This window comes from Balaenoptera ricei, chromosome 9 (genome assembly GCF_028023285.1).
Source record: "Balaenoptera ricei isolate mBalRic1 chromosome 9, mBalRic1.hap2, whole genome shotgun sequence".
Classification (NCBI taxonomy): domain Eukaryota; kingdom Metazoa; phylum Chordata; class Mammalia; order Artiodactyla; family Balaenopteridae; genus Balaenoptera; species Balaenoptera ricei.
This window is the reverse complement of record NC_082647.1, coordinates 56,761,704-56,773,901: the sequence shown is the minus strand read 5'-3', so window position 1 is coordinate 56,773,901 and position 12,198 is coordinate 56,761,704. Positions and strand designations below refer to the sequence as shown.

The following is a 12,198-nucleotide window of genomic DNA, read 5'->3' as shown; positions in this document are numbered from 1 at the left end:
AGTTCTTATCGTCTCTTGCCATATTGCTACAACAGCCTTTTAAACAGATGTCCTATCCTATAGACTCACCCAAACCATACTGTATTTTGCTGCCAGATTTATCTTTTAAAAACACAGATCTAACCATATCAACCTCCTGATCAAAATTTAAAATTATTTCTTTTATAGCCTAGATCACTCCATTCTTTCCCTGTTATTCTCCAGTCAAGCCAAGCTTTTCGAAACTCCTAAAATATGCTATGAACTCTCACTCTCTCCTTTGCATTTACTCTTCTTTCTGCATGGAACATGTTCTCCTTCTCTCTGAATACCTACCTCTCCTGGCTAATTTCCATGCATCTTCCCTAAGACTTAGCCCAGATCATATCCTCTCCCCTCTCCCTGAGAATCAAATCTTGGAACAAAAATATCTAGAAAATAATGGTTATGAGAACTTATTTCTTTAATTATCATGCTATACATATATTATACAATAATATTCATAACATTAGTAATGAAAGAATAAAAGCAATTTGAAATAATTAAGCATATACTAGAGCAAAACATGACTCAAAGACCAAATGTATTAAAGCTATGACAGGTGAAATTTAAATCTCTAATACAGCAGCCATATTAAATACTGTAGTTAACTGTGTGTTCATGTTGGTACATGACAGAATCTGCCACTTTGCAATTGGAATTCCTCCTTTCCTATTTTTGATGAACTTGATATTATATCAATATCTTGGAAACTGATGTCTAGATCTGAAAGATTTCCCACAAAAAATTTCTTGTATAGTTACATTTTGTTTTTTAATCGGTCGGACAATTTTAGCTTTTTGATTTGAGTATCTATTTCCATTTAATTACTGACATTTTGGGGTGGGTTTTTAAGATATATTCTCACATGCCATAACAGTCATCTTTTATTTTTAACAGTCATCCTTTTAAAGTGTATAATTAGTCGAGTTGTGCACCTTTCACCACCATCTAATTCCAGAATATTTTCATCACTTCAGAAAGAAACCCCAGGCCCATTAACAGTCACTCTCCATTTTCCCTTCCCCCCGGCCCCTGGCTACTAATAATCTGCTTTCTGTCTCTATGGATTTGCCTACTCTAGATGTTTCATATAAATGGAATCATATAATATATGACCTCTTGTTGGAGCATGCATCAATATTTTATTCCATTTTATGGCTGAATAATGTTCTATTGTATAGTTATACCCATTCTGTTTATCCATCAGTTGATGGAAATTTGGGTTGTTTCCACCTTTTAGTTGCTATGAACATTCATTTACAAGTTTTTGTTTAAACATCTTTAAAAAATTATTTTGGGTGTATAACTAGAAGTGGAATTCCTGGGTCATATGATAACTCTATGTTTAACTTTTTGAGGAACCATCAAATGGTTTTCCACAGTGGCAGAACCAATTTCTATTCCCATCAGCAATATATGAGGGTTTCAATCTCTCCACATCCTCTCCAATACTTGTTATTTTCATTAAAATTTTGTTTTTTACTATACACATCCCATGACATGGTATCTCATCGTGATTTTTTTTTTCACTGACAAGAACTTTTATTTCTTTTTAATGACATTAAACACAACAGCTACAAGGGGGAAAACATGATAAAGAGGAGGCACCAAACTTCAGTTTCATAATTGATCCTGACAACAACCAAAGTAAATTGGGGTCTGCATTAGATGCAAAACTACAGGTTATTTCAGGCTCTTTACCTACAAGTAAACTATGTAAACAGCACATTCATACTCTGTATTGTCAAGACCCCCGTGGCGAGAAGGTCATCACAGATGAAGAAGGCTAGGTAGGCAGTTAAATGCACACAATGCTTACGCAAATAAAACAACATGGCAAGAATTCTACGTGAAAATTAGACTTAGAGGCCAACACTAAATATGAGATATGTAGCTTTTAAAAACAGATTAAAACTCCAGATTCTACCCACTACCATCTTTAAACATGCCTAATAATGAGTTTTCTTTGGCTTTGTTTTTCTTCTTAAAGAATACCATGTTAACCACTAGGGAACAGTTCTCTCCTTCCCCAGTCCAACAGATTTAAGTAAGCTGCTAAAGCTTTGGAAAAACAGAATTATTTGAGCAAAGACGAAATGTGATTGTCACATTTTCTCGTTAACCCGTCACTCATTTGATTTGGCAAAGGCGATGCTCCCATTACACATCAGTCTTAAACTCTCCTGTACCAGGGAGGCAGGAACATGAGTCTTAGAATTTTGCCTAAGCAAAAGGCTGTCCCTTTACTCCTTGGTTATCTGTGGGGAACAAGACAACTGCAATGCTAGTTATTCCAGCAACAATGAACTCTAACTATGCTATAGTTCCAAAGGTGGATGTTTGTCCGTCCCACTCCATCAAGCTAATTTACGGAAACCTGGAGAAGTGACTGATATAGGCAATGCCAACTGAAATAACAGATTTTGACTCTTGCCTTTGAACAGAACTTCCCCATTGCATTTTGGCCCTAGACTCTAAACCAAATGTTGAAGGAAAAGAGAATCCTTGACTGGATAGAAATAGTTAACACTTAGGGATGTCCATCTAACTTTACTGGTAACTATGACCAAGTTTCTCCCAAGTCAGTTTCTAAATAGGATGTTTAAGATGGGTTACTGGCATACAAAGATGGGGCTGATGGAAGAACAAAACCAGACAGAGGCAGTGAGACCAGTATCACAGGCTGTGCTATAGCAACTAGGTACAACCTTCACAGAGAGTGAACAGCAGCACAAATGCCAGACTGCAAAATCTCCCAAGAGATGTCTAGAGCTGTCTGTAAAGAGAATAACAAACTACTAAGACATCCATTAAGATAGCTGCACATAGCATTACCCTTAAGATCAGGTAATGCTTTGAGCACAGGCTTAATCAAAACTATTTTAGATCCACTTTAGTAGTTTTGTAAAACTGTACATCAGAGATTTGACCAAGTAAGGAGATGGTAACATCCTGGATCAAAAGGCACCTCTTATTAACTAATAATGGAGACAAAAGACAGCTTCTCCAAAGTCTCTCCCACAGGATGGAAGCTCACTGACTAATACGTCAACTCACACTTGAAGTTGGGGTTCAGCAGATGAAACTGAAGACCAACTGACACCTCTCAATAGCACTGCTTTCTGGCCTGTCCTAGAGTCAAGACTCTGGGTGGGTGGTTCTTCAATAAAGATTGCAGTAAGGCTTTTCTTAAGACGCATATCTATGTCTAACAGGATACAGAAATATGCTGGTAGAGCCCTAAGGTCACTGGGGAAAAAAGAAGGAAAATCCTTGAAGAAAGGCAGAGAAGGCAACAGTCACAAGACTGCAAATCAACAGGGGTTGTTAGTCATCAACAGGGGTTGTTAGTCAACAGGGGTTGTTATTGCTATTCTATTAGAGTTAAGATGTACAAGATTTGTAAACACTATTGTGCAAAATAAATTTAATGAGGAATGGAAAAAAAAAAGCCAAAAAATAAAGGCAGCTAGTAGGTACAAAAAGAAGAGAAGATTTACACTTTTAATTTGTCCTTTCAACTACTTCAGATGTCCTGGATTACCAACTTTTAAAATACTGACAGGTATTCAGAGAGTCAAATGAAAAAAGTAAGAGGGGTTGCTAAGTGACTTGTATCCATTTATAAGTCACCAGCAATAATTAACACTGGCTTGCAGCCTGATAAAGAATCTCTTCCTCATAGGAGATTAAAAGATGATTTCTTTTGGGCACCAGAAGAAGACTTCACCTCTGCACAGAGGTGGGTGTTTTGCTTGAGCCTAGGTGTTTTGACTTAATGCTGGCTTTCAGGCGGCAGCCACCTTCAATTTAAATTAAAAAATTAAAACTATATCAACTCAACACTGCTTAAATGCATAGACACACACACAGACAGGAAGGACCTTATACAAAAAATGTCAAGTCAGCAATGGGCATTTCCAAAAGGTGACAAGTTCTTTAAATAAAAATGTTGTGAAAAATAAATTTTAAAATCTACAAAGCACAAAACAGCAGAAGATGAGATGCTGCTCTGGACAGGACCCTGGATAGGGACCTTCACTGCTGATGGGAGGAGACAAATGGACCGTACAGGAAATCTGGTAGACGCTGGAACCGATGGTGGCTTCGCATGTTCCCGTCAACCCACTGAGTCAGACTGTATCTTTGCAGAGATTTCTGTCGGAACCGGGTGTAGTTTCACCTGGTGAGGTCCGAAGGATGCTACCATTTTGGGTTCTGCATGTTATAAACTTGACCCATCAAGGCACACAGCTCCCCCAAGGTACACTGGCTACAGTCCACTGGGTCTTCTATATGAGCAGTGACATTCCTGAGATAACTTTGCTTCTGCTTTTCTAGATCTGATGGTGAAAACGTCAGAATATTAGTCCTTGCTTTGGTTTGCAGAACAGGAATGACTTTGCCTAGTCTTTTTCATGGACCTTCAGCTTCCCAGAATCCTTGTCAAGAACATCTTTGTTTGATGAACTGGAAACAGCTGGAAACCTCATTTCAAAACTTGGTTTATAGGGAAGAGATATGGGAACATATGTATAACTGATTCACTTTGTTATAAAGCAGAAACTAACGCACCATTGTAAAGCAATTATACTCCAATAAATGTTAAAAAAAAAAAACTTGATTTATGTGATCCATTTCTCCAGGATGACCCCATATTAGAAGGAGTCTCTGAATGGTTCAATATCTGAGAGGTTACAGGTGTAGGTTTCTTACTGTTAGACATATTTTTATCAGAGACAGTTTGTTGAAAGTTACTGTTTGAAGAAGGGAGTGGGGGCCCATCATAGGCAGAGTTACTGGGGATGATCCCTTCAGATTCTGTGAAAATTGTGCTCTCATTTAGGCTAAGACCATCTTCTCTCATCTCTTCTCCAAGGGAGGAGGGTTTTTCAGTAACTTCAGATGTATCAGTCTTGTCCTTATCAAGTGCAGCATCACAAACTGTTGGATCAAATGGTGCAACTGTAACTTTTATACTTTTCTAGTGCAAAGCGTCTGTTCAATGGTTTAGTAGGAGTTGGTCCATGACCAACTGATGTATTTAGCTGAGGTAGTTTGAAGAGGCCAGAGGTCTCAGCTTCTGGTCCCAAGCTGTACAATGAATTTTTCTCTTAGGGAGTATCAAGGGGAATTTGACTCCCTTTCCCTCCCTTCTCAACATTCCTGCTGTCATCGTTAGGCAAGCCTCCTCCCCAAGAAAAGTGCTCATTTGATAGGTCATCTTCCTTCAAGAGCTCCTGAATCTCTTCGTCCATGAAACTGAAATGGCCATCATCTTTTCCATCAGACAGCTCCAGCAAGGAGTCATCCAATCCATCCTCATTCAAGGAATCCCAAGAAAATGGGGCATTGTCTTTAGGCAAGAGAGAGGTACCAGAAGACTGTTCAGAGGGCACTAGTGAGCACATCATACTGTGTGGAGCTGCTGGTGTGATCTCTGCCTTTGCCACGAGACCAAATGGAAAAAGGGTTCAGCTCCTGCTAGTTGTTCCTTTCAGGAGACTTGTCAAAATGATTGACTCCCACCTTCGAAGTTTGTGGTTGTCAAGCACAAGTATCACAGGCACGGGCTTAGCAGCCACATTTCTGAAAGAGAAGCTCTTTCTGAGCCACTACCCCTACTCTCCAACTCCTTCCAAAAGGTCTAGTCCTGGGAGTTCCCAGGCAGTCCAGTGGTTAGGATTCCACACTTCCACTGCAGGGGGCACGGGATCCCAAATGCTCACTGGAAGAAAAACATCATTACTTGCAGACTTTACTGTGAACACAAAGGACCACAAAGCATCAATTCCTATGCCACATGACATCCACAGGCACAGAGCTGGCTCTTCTGAACTTCTCTCATAGAATGTTCCAATAGGTCAGATTATTTTGAAGCAAATCCCAGGAATCACATCATTTCATCTCCAGAAGCCGGGCCGAAGCCTAGGCGAACGACTGCACCTCACTCCACCCCGAGTCATTTTATCCTCTCATTGTGATTTTGATTTGCAGTTGCCTCATGGCTAATGCTGTTGAGCATCTTTTAATGTGCTTATTGGCCATTAGTATATCTTCTTTGGAGAATTATCTATTCAGATTCTTTGCCTATTTTTAAATTGGGTTATATTTGTCTTTATTTACTGAGTTGTAATAGCTCGTTTTGTAGTCTAGATACAAGTCCCTTATCAGATGTATGATTTACAAAAATTTTCCTGCATTCTGTGGGTTGTTTTTTCATTTTCTTGATAGTGTTCTTTGAAGTATAAAAGTTTTAAATTTTGATTAAGTCCTATTTATCTACTTTTCTATTGCTTGTGCTTTAGGTGTTACATGTAAGAAGCCATTTTCTAATCCAAGATCATGAAGATTTACACCTATGTAAGTCTATATTAATAGGGTTTTCACCAATGTAAATCCTTTTGCTCCCTCCAGTGACTGTTAAGGTAGCTGGTTTTCACCATAAATGCATGTGGTTAGTTTTCAAAGTTACTGCAGAGGGAGGATGGGGAGCAGAGTAAGTTAAAACACCACTAGGCTTGCTGTTCTTATCAAGATACAGCTGCTTTTCCTTTTTTTTTTTTAAAAAAATTTTATTTATTTGGTTGCGCTAGGCGGGCTCTTTAGTTGTAGGAAGTCCCTACAGCTGCTTTTCTTTAATAAATCCTCCATGGGACTTCCCTGGTGGCGCAATGGTTAAGAATCCACCTGCTGGGCTTCCCGGTGGTGCAGTGGTTAAGAATCCACCTGCCAGTGCAGGGGACACGGGTTCAAGCCCTGGTCCGGGAAGATCCCACATGCCGCGGAGCGACTAAGCCCGTGCGCCACAACTACTGAGCCTGTGCTCTAGACCCTGCAAGCCACAACTACTGAGCCCACGGGCCACAATTACTGAAGCCTGTGCACCTAGAGCCTGTGCTCCACAACAAGAGAAGCCACCGCAGTGAGAAGCCCGCGCACCACAAAAAGAGTAGCCCCCGCTCAACACAACTAGAGAAAGCCCACGCACAGCAACGAAGACCCAACGCTGCCAAAAAATAAATAAATAAACTTAAATAATAAATAAATAAATGCTCCATGGATTGCTGACAGGCTTTGGTTAATTTTCAGAGTTCTGAAAAAATTGATTCTGACATTTTTGGGGTCTGTTTTCTTGTTATTTTTGAGGGGAGAATTTTAGGAACTTTTGACTGCCATTTTCACTGTCATCACTCAATATATTTAGTTTTATATCTACCATCTTGCTATATGTTTTCTATTTGTCTCATCTGTTTTGTGTTTATTCTCTTGATCTGCCTTAATTTTACCAATCATTTTTATTCCCTTTTCTATTAATTTTATTGCTATTCTTTTAGAGATTACATTAGAATCACAATATACATATAGCAAATATGCAAGAGCTAAAACTCCTTAATGCGTGTTCTCCCCTCTTCACTTGTTGTGTTATCATGCATTTAATTCTATATTTAAATTGGCTAACTTTAAAATTGTTGCTTTTAAAGTCAATATATATGCACATATATACAATTATTTCTCCCAGTGTTCTTCATTCCTTCCTACATTTCTATCTTTCCTCCTCGAATCATTTTCCTCCTGCCTAAAGAATTCCCTTTAATCCAAATTTTCTCTTGATGAATTTTCTGTTATATTTGACCAAAAATAGCTTGGTGCTAAGAAATTCATTTTAATAATGTTAGCACATTACTCTTACATGCTTCTATGGTGACCACTTAATTTTTCTTGGCTCTCCCAAAACTGAAATGGTTCAAGAGTCACATCTCTCCTCAGAGGAGTTTGTCAATACTTAAATTCACTCTGCTTGGTTACCTTGCAACCACGGCTCTCTAATGGTATGATTTTCGAAATTTTTTTTCCCCTTGAGTTGGATTTAAGAAGGGGGCAATGTTCTTATGTGGTCTTCTTCATCCTAAATAGAAGCAGAACTCCTAGTTTCTATGTATATCATTCCTGGAATGCTTTTCCATCTCTTTGCTTAAAAAATTATAATAATATTGGCTTTGGGCCAGCGTTTCCTGCAAGAACCAAAAAGCAGGATGACTTAGCTGAAGTTTTCTTCCTTCGTTTTGAGGACCTTAGTTTCTTTTAAGTTTCTTCTCAGTCTCCCATATGGTGGTGGCTGCTTAAGGTCCTAAATATACCCTATTAACAGAACAATGTCTCCTCCTTTAGGTCTCTTCTGGGTAACTAAACTCCATCCTACTTTTCCTTGTCTTGAGCAAATTATTTTTTTATAGTTTGTAACTGGAGCCTTGTGTAAACCTCAGTGTCCTCACTTTGCAACTTTGTGCCCTCTGTCGAATTCTCACTCTACTACTTTTTGTGTTCTTGCTGATAGTCTCTCAGAAAATAATCTTGTCATATCCCTAGGCAATGGCTCTGCTTGTGGATGAATGTGGCTACTTTCACTTCTCCACATTATTCTCTTTCCACTTATGCTATGCATTCTAGCCTCAACTATGGCAACATTCTTTCTTCCTTCACTAAATCTTTAACCTCAACCTAAACACAGAAGAGGTGATTAAGCCTCCTCAAAGTCAGGCTGGCACAATGCTTTCACCACCAGTTACTACAGCTTTTCAACAGTTAGGTACATGAGTTTGTTTCTAACTATCCTCCATCCTTTATAGCAGTGGTCCCCAACCTTTGTGGCACCAGGGACTTGTTCTGTGGAAGACAACTTTTCCACAGACGGAGGCAGGGGGATGGTTCAGGTGGTAATGGGAGCGATGGGGAGCAATGGAGAGCGGCAGATGAAACTTCACTTGCTCGCCTGCCACTCACCTCCTGCTGTGCGGCCCAGTTCCTAACATGTCCTCAGCCCAGTCCTCGGCTTGGCTACCGGTCCTCGGCTCAGGGGTAGGGGACCCCTGCTTTATAGAACACATACCCAAAAGCATACTAGCTAGCATGCATGTGTTATTTTCTACATTTCAAAGTTCGGCTTCTTACAGATATTAGAGTTCTCATTTCTTTTGAAATTTATCTGAACATAATCTTGCTCAGTTTACCAATATCGTCAGGAATATTAATTTTTTGTTTGTTTTTTGTTTTGTTTTGTTTTTGGTAGACAGGGGTAGCCATCAATAGTTTCAGTTGAGTGAGGTTTAGTTACATTCCCCCACAACCTCACTCTATCAATGAAGCACTTGCTTGGAGAATTCTTACACACACACACACACACACACACACACACACACAAAGTTATGTAATATGTTCTGTAAGTGCAATGAAGTCCCAGCTCTGTCATTTTTTAGTATTCTAACCACACCTTTCAGGAAAGATACACTGGAGGCAAATGTGACTATATACTAGAGGCAAGATCCAGTTAACCTTATAGTCTATTTTAAGCAACCAGAATCTTCCAAATCCTTAGCTGGACAAATGACAATTTAGGGATTGAGCCTGGAGAGTCATCCTTAACAGAACAGGCTATGGGGATGGATGGAATTTTTTTTTAGTTGTAGTAAAGCACTCATAAAATTTACCATCGTGACCATTTTTAAGTGGCGTTAAGTACATTCACACTGTTGTGCAACAATCACCACCATTTACCTCAATAACTTTTCATCATCCCAAATTGAAACCCCAACCCCATTAAACCATAACTCTCCCTTTGCCCTTCTCCTCAAACTTTGTAACCACATACTACTTTCTGTCTCTAGGTATCTCCCAGAAGTGGAATCATACAATATTTGTCTTTTTATGTCAGGCTTATTTCATTAAGCATAACGTCTTCAAGGTTCATCTATGTTGTAGCGTGTATCAGAATTTCATTCATTTTTAAGCTTGAATAATATTCCATTGTGTATATATACACCATATTTTGTTTATCCATTTATCTGTCAATGGACACTTGAGTTGCTTCCACTTTTTGGTTTTTGTGAATAATGCTGCTATAAATATGGGTGTACAAAAGTCTGTTCAAGTCCCAACTTTCAGTTCTTTTGGATATATATCCAGAAGTGAAATTGTTGGATCATACGGTAATTCTATGTTTAATTTTTTGAGAAATCACCATACTGTTTTCCAAATGGCTGCACCATTTTATATTCCCACCAGAAGGGCACAAGAGTGCACTTATCCAGGTATGACTTGTTATTTTCTGTATTTTTGATAATAGCCATTCTAACCGATATGAAGTGGTATATCATTGTGATCTTGATTTGCATTTACCCAATGATTAGCGATGTTGAGCATTTTTTTCATATGCTTATTGGCTATTTGTATATCTTCTTTGAAGAAGTGTCTATTTGAGTCTTTGCTTATTTTTTAAATTGGATTTTTGGATAAAGTTTGTATATTCAGGAGTATCCCTGAAATATTTTAGCCAGTACAATATATATATAAAATGTCACTAATTTCTTCAATTAAAAACCCATTTCTAACAACTAGCATTTTATTCTATATTTACATATTATAATTTTACCAATGAAAACACATTTCTAACATTCACTATGCAAATTTGCAAAGCCTCTGGTATCTAGCTTTTAGTAGTTGCCTCTGATATGACCTTCCTGATTCAAATCCTAGCTGACCATTCTGAGAGTTATATTCCATATTGGGGCAATTGCCCACACATATACTAACACATAATATCACACTGCTATATTGAAAAATTTTAAATTTAAACTAAATCACACGCCCCATAGCAAAAAGCTCTATATCTGGTTCTGTGGCTATGGTGCTGACTTTTGTCTCCTTCACCTACCATGCCCAGTCACATTTGCTATCTATTCTGTTTCTTGAACCAGCTAATTTGCCCATTCCTAACCCCAGGGTCTTTGCACTTGCTGTTCCTTCTGCCTAGAACACTCTTCCTTTTGATTCTCTCATGGACTTATCCTTCTCAGTATCCAGGTCTCAGCTCAAATGTTACCTCCTTAACGAAGCCTTCCCTGATCCACAAATTAAAAGTAGCTCCTTTCTCCCGAGTTTTTCTTAATCAAACTGCCCTGCTTATCTTAAACTTAAGTTTATGTGTTTATTAGCTTCATGAGAAGAAAGACTTTTTATTTGCAACTTTGTACCCAGTACCAAGATGAGTGCTTTGGCATATGGTAAGAGCTCAATAAATATATACTTTTTATATTCAAGTGAATGAATGAATACCTAGAGTGTGACATGTGTTAGAACAGAGATAAAAAGAAAGCACTATGAGAACACAGAGCAGGAATACCTAAATCATAATGCCAGGACAGGCTGCCTGGGGTAGGTGAGAATTGTGCTGAAACAACTATCCCGATAAGATGTAGATCAGTCAGCATGGGCTGCCATAACAAAATACCACAGATTGGGTGTAACAGTAGAAATTTATTTCTCACAGTTCTGGAGGCCGGGAAGTCCAAGATCAAGATGCTGGCTGATCTGGTTCCTGGTGAGAGCTCTCCTCCTAGCTTGCAGACAGCTGCCTTCCACCGTGTCTGCACATAATGGAGAGAGCAAGAAGATGACATATCTTCATCTTCTTTTATAAGGATTAGGGCCCCACCCTTATGATCTTATTTAATGTTATTACCTCCTCACAGGCCTCACCTCCAAATACAGTCACAATGGGGGGTTGGGGCTACAACATAAGGATTTTGGGGGCACATAAACATTCATTCTGTAACAGAAGCTATATAAAGAAGGGCGGGCATTGTTGGGAGACATTCCTCCATTGGTCTCTCATGCTCCTACGCATTTTGCTGGGCATGCCAAGAATGAGGGCACTCTGGGCGTGGTGCTAGGCCAGTGAAGTGAGGGCCTCACCCCAGCACAGACTTAGCTTCCTCAGGACCGAACACCTTAGTGGCAGGCGAGGAAAGGGCAGAATTTCCTTCCTTTTTAAGACTGAAAAATATTCCATTGTATCTATATGCCACATTTTGCTTATCCATTAACCCATTGACGGACATTTGAGATGTTTCCATGTTTTAGTTATGGCGAATAATGCTGGTGTGAACAATGGGAAACGACTTTTCTCTGTGTAATCATGTATAGTGGCCATCTCTGCTAAGGGCAGGGAAATCTGCGTAAATCTAGCCAGAAATGTTTAAGAAATATCATTTAGGAAAATGTTTCTCTTCCGTTGTCCCAGAGTTGAGAAATGTTTGTCCTTGCAGAGTGTGTGTTTGTGTGTGTGTGTGTGTTTGGTCCAGTAAGTTACCAGAAAACTACAGAAGGAATGAAGGTGTA

The 12,198-nt window shown here is 39.0% G+C and overlaps 1 pseudogene; it reads right to left on the bottom strand.

The window, feature by feature from the left end:
- Nucleotides 1-4,037: 4,037 nt before the first annotated feature.
- Nucleotides 4,038-5,512, bottom strand: LOC132371508 (S100P-binding protein-like; annotated as a pseudogene).
- Between the last annotated feature and the right edge of the window lie 6,686 nt (nt 5,513-12,198).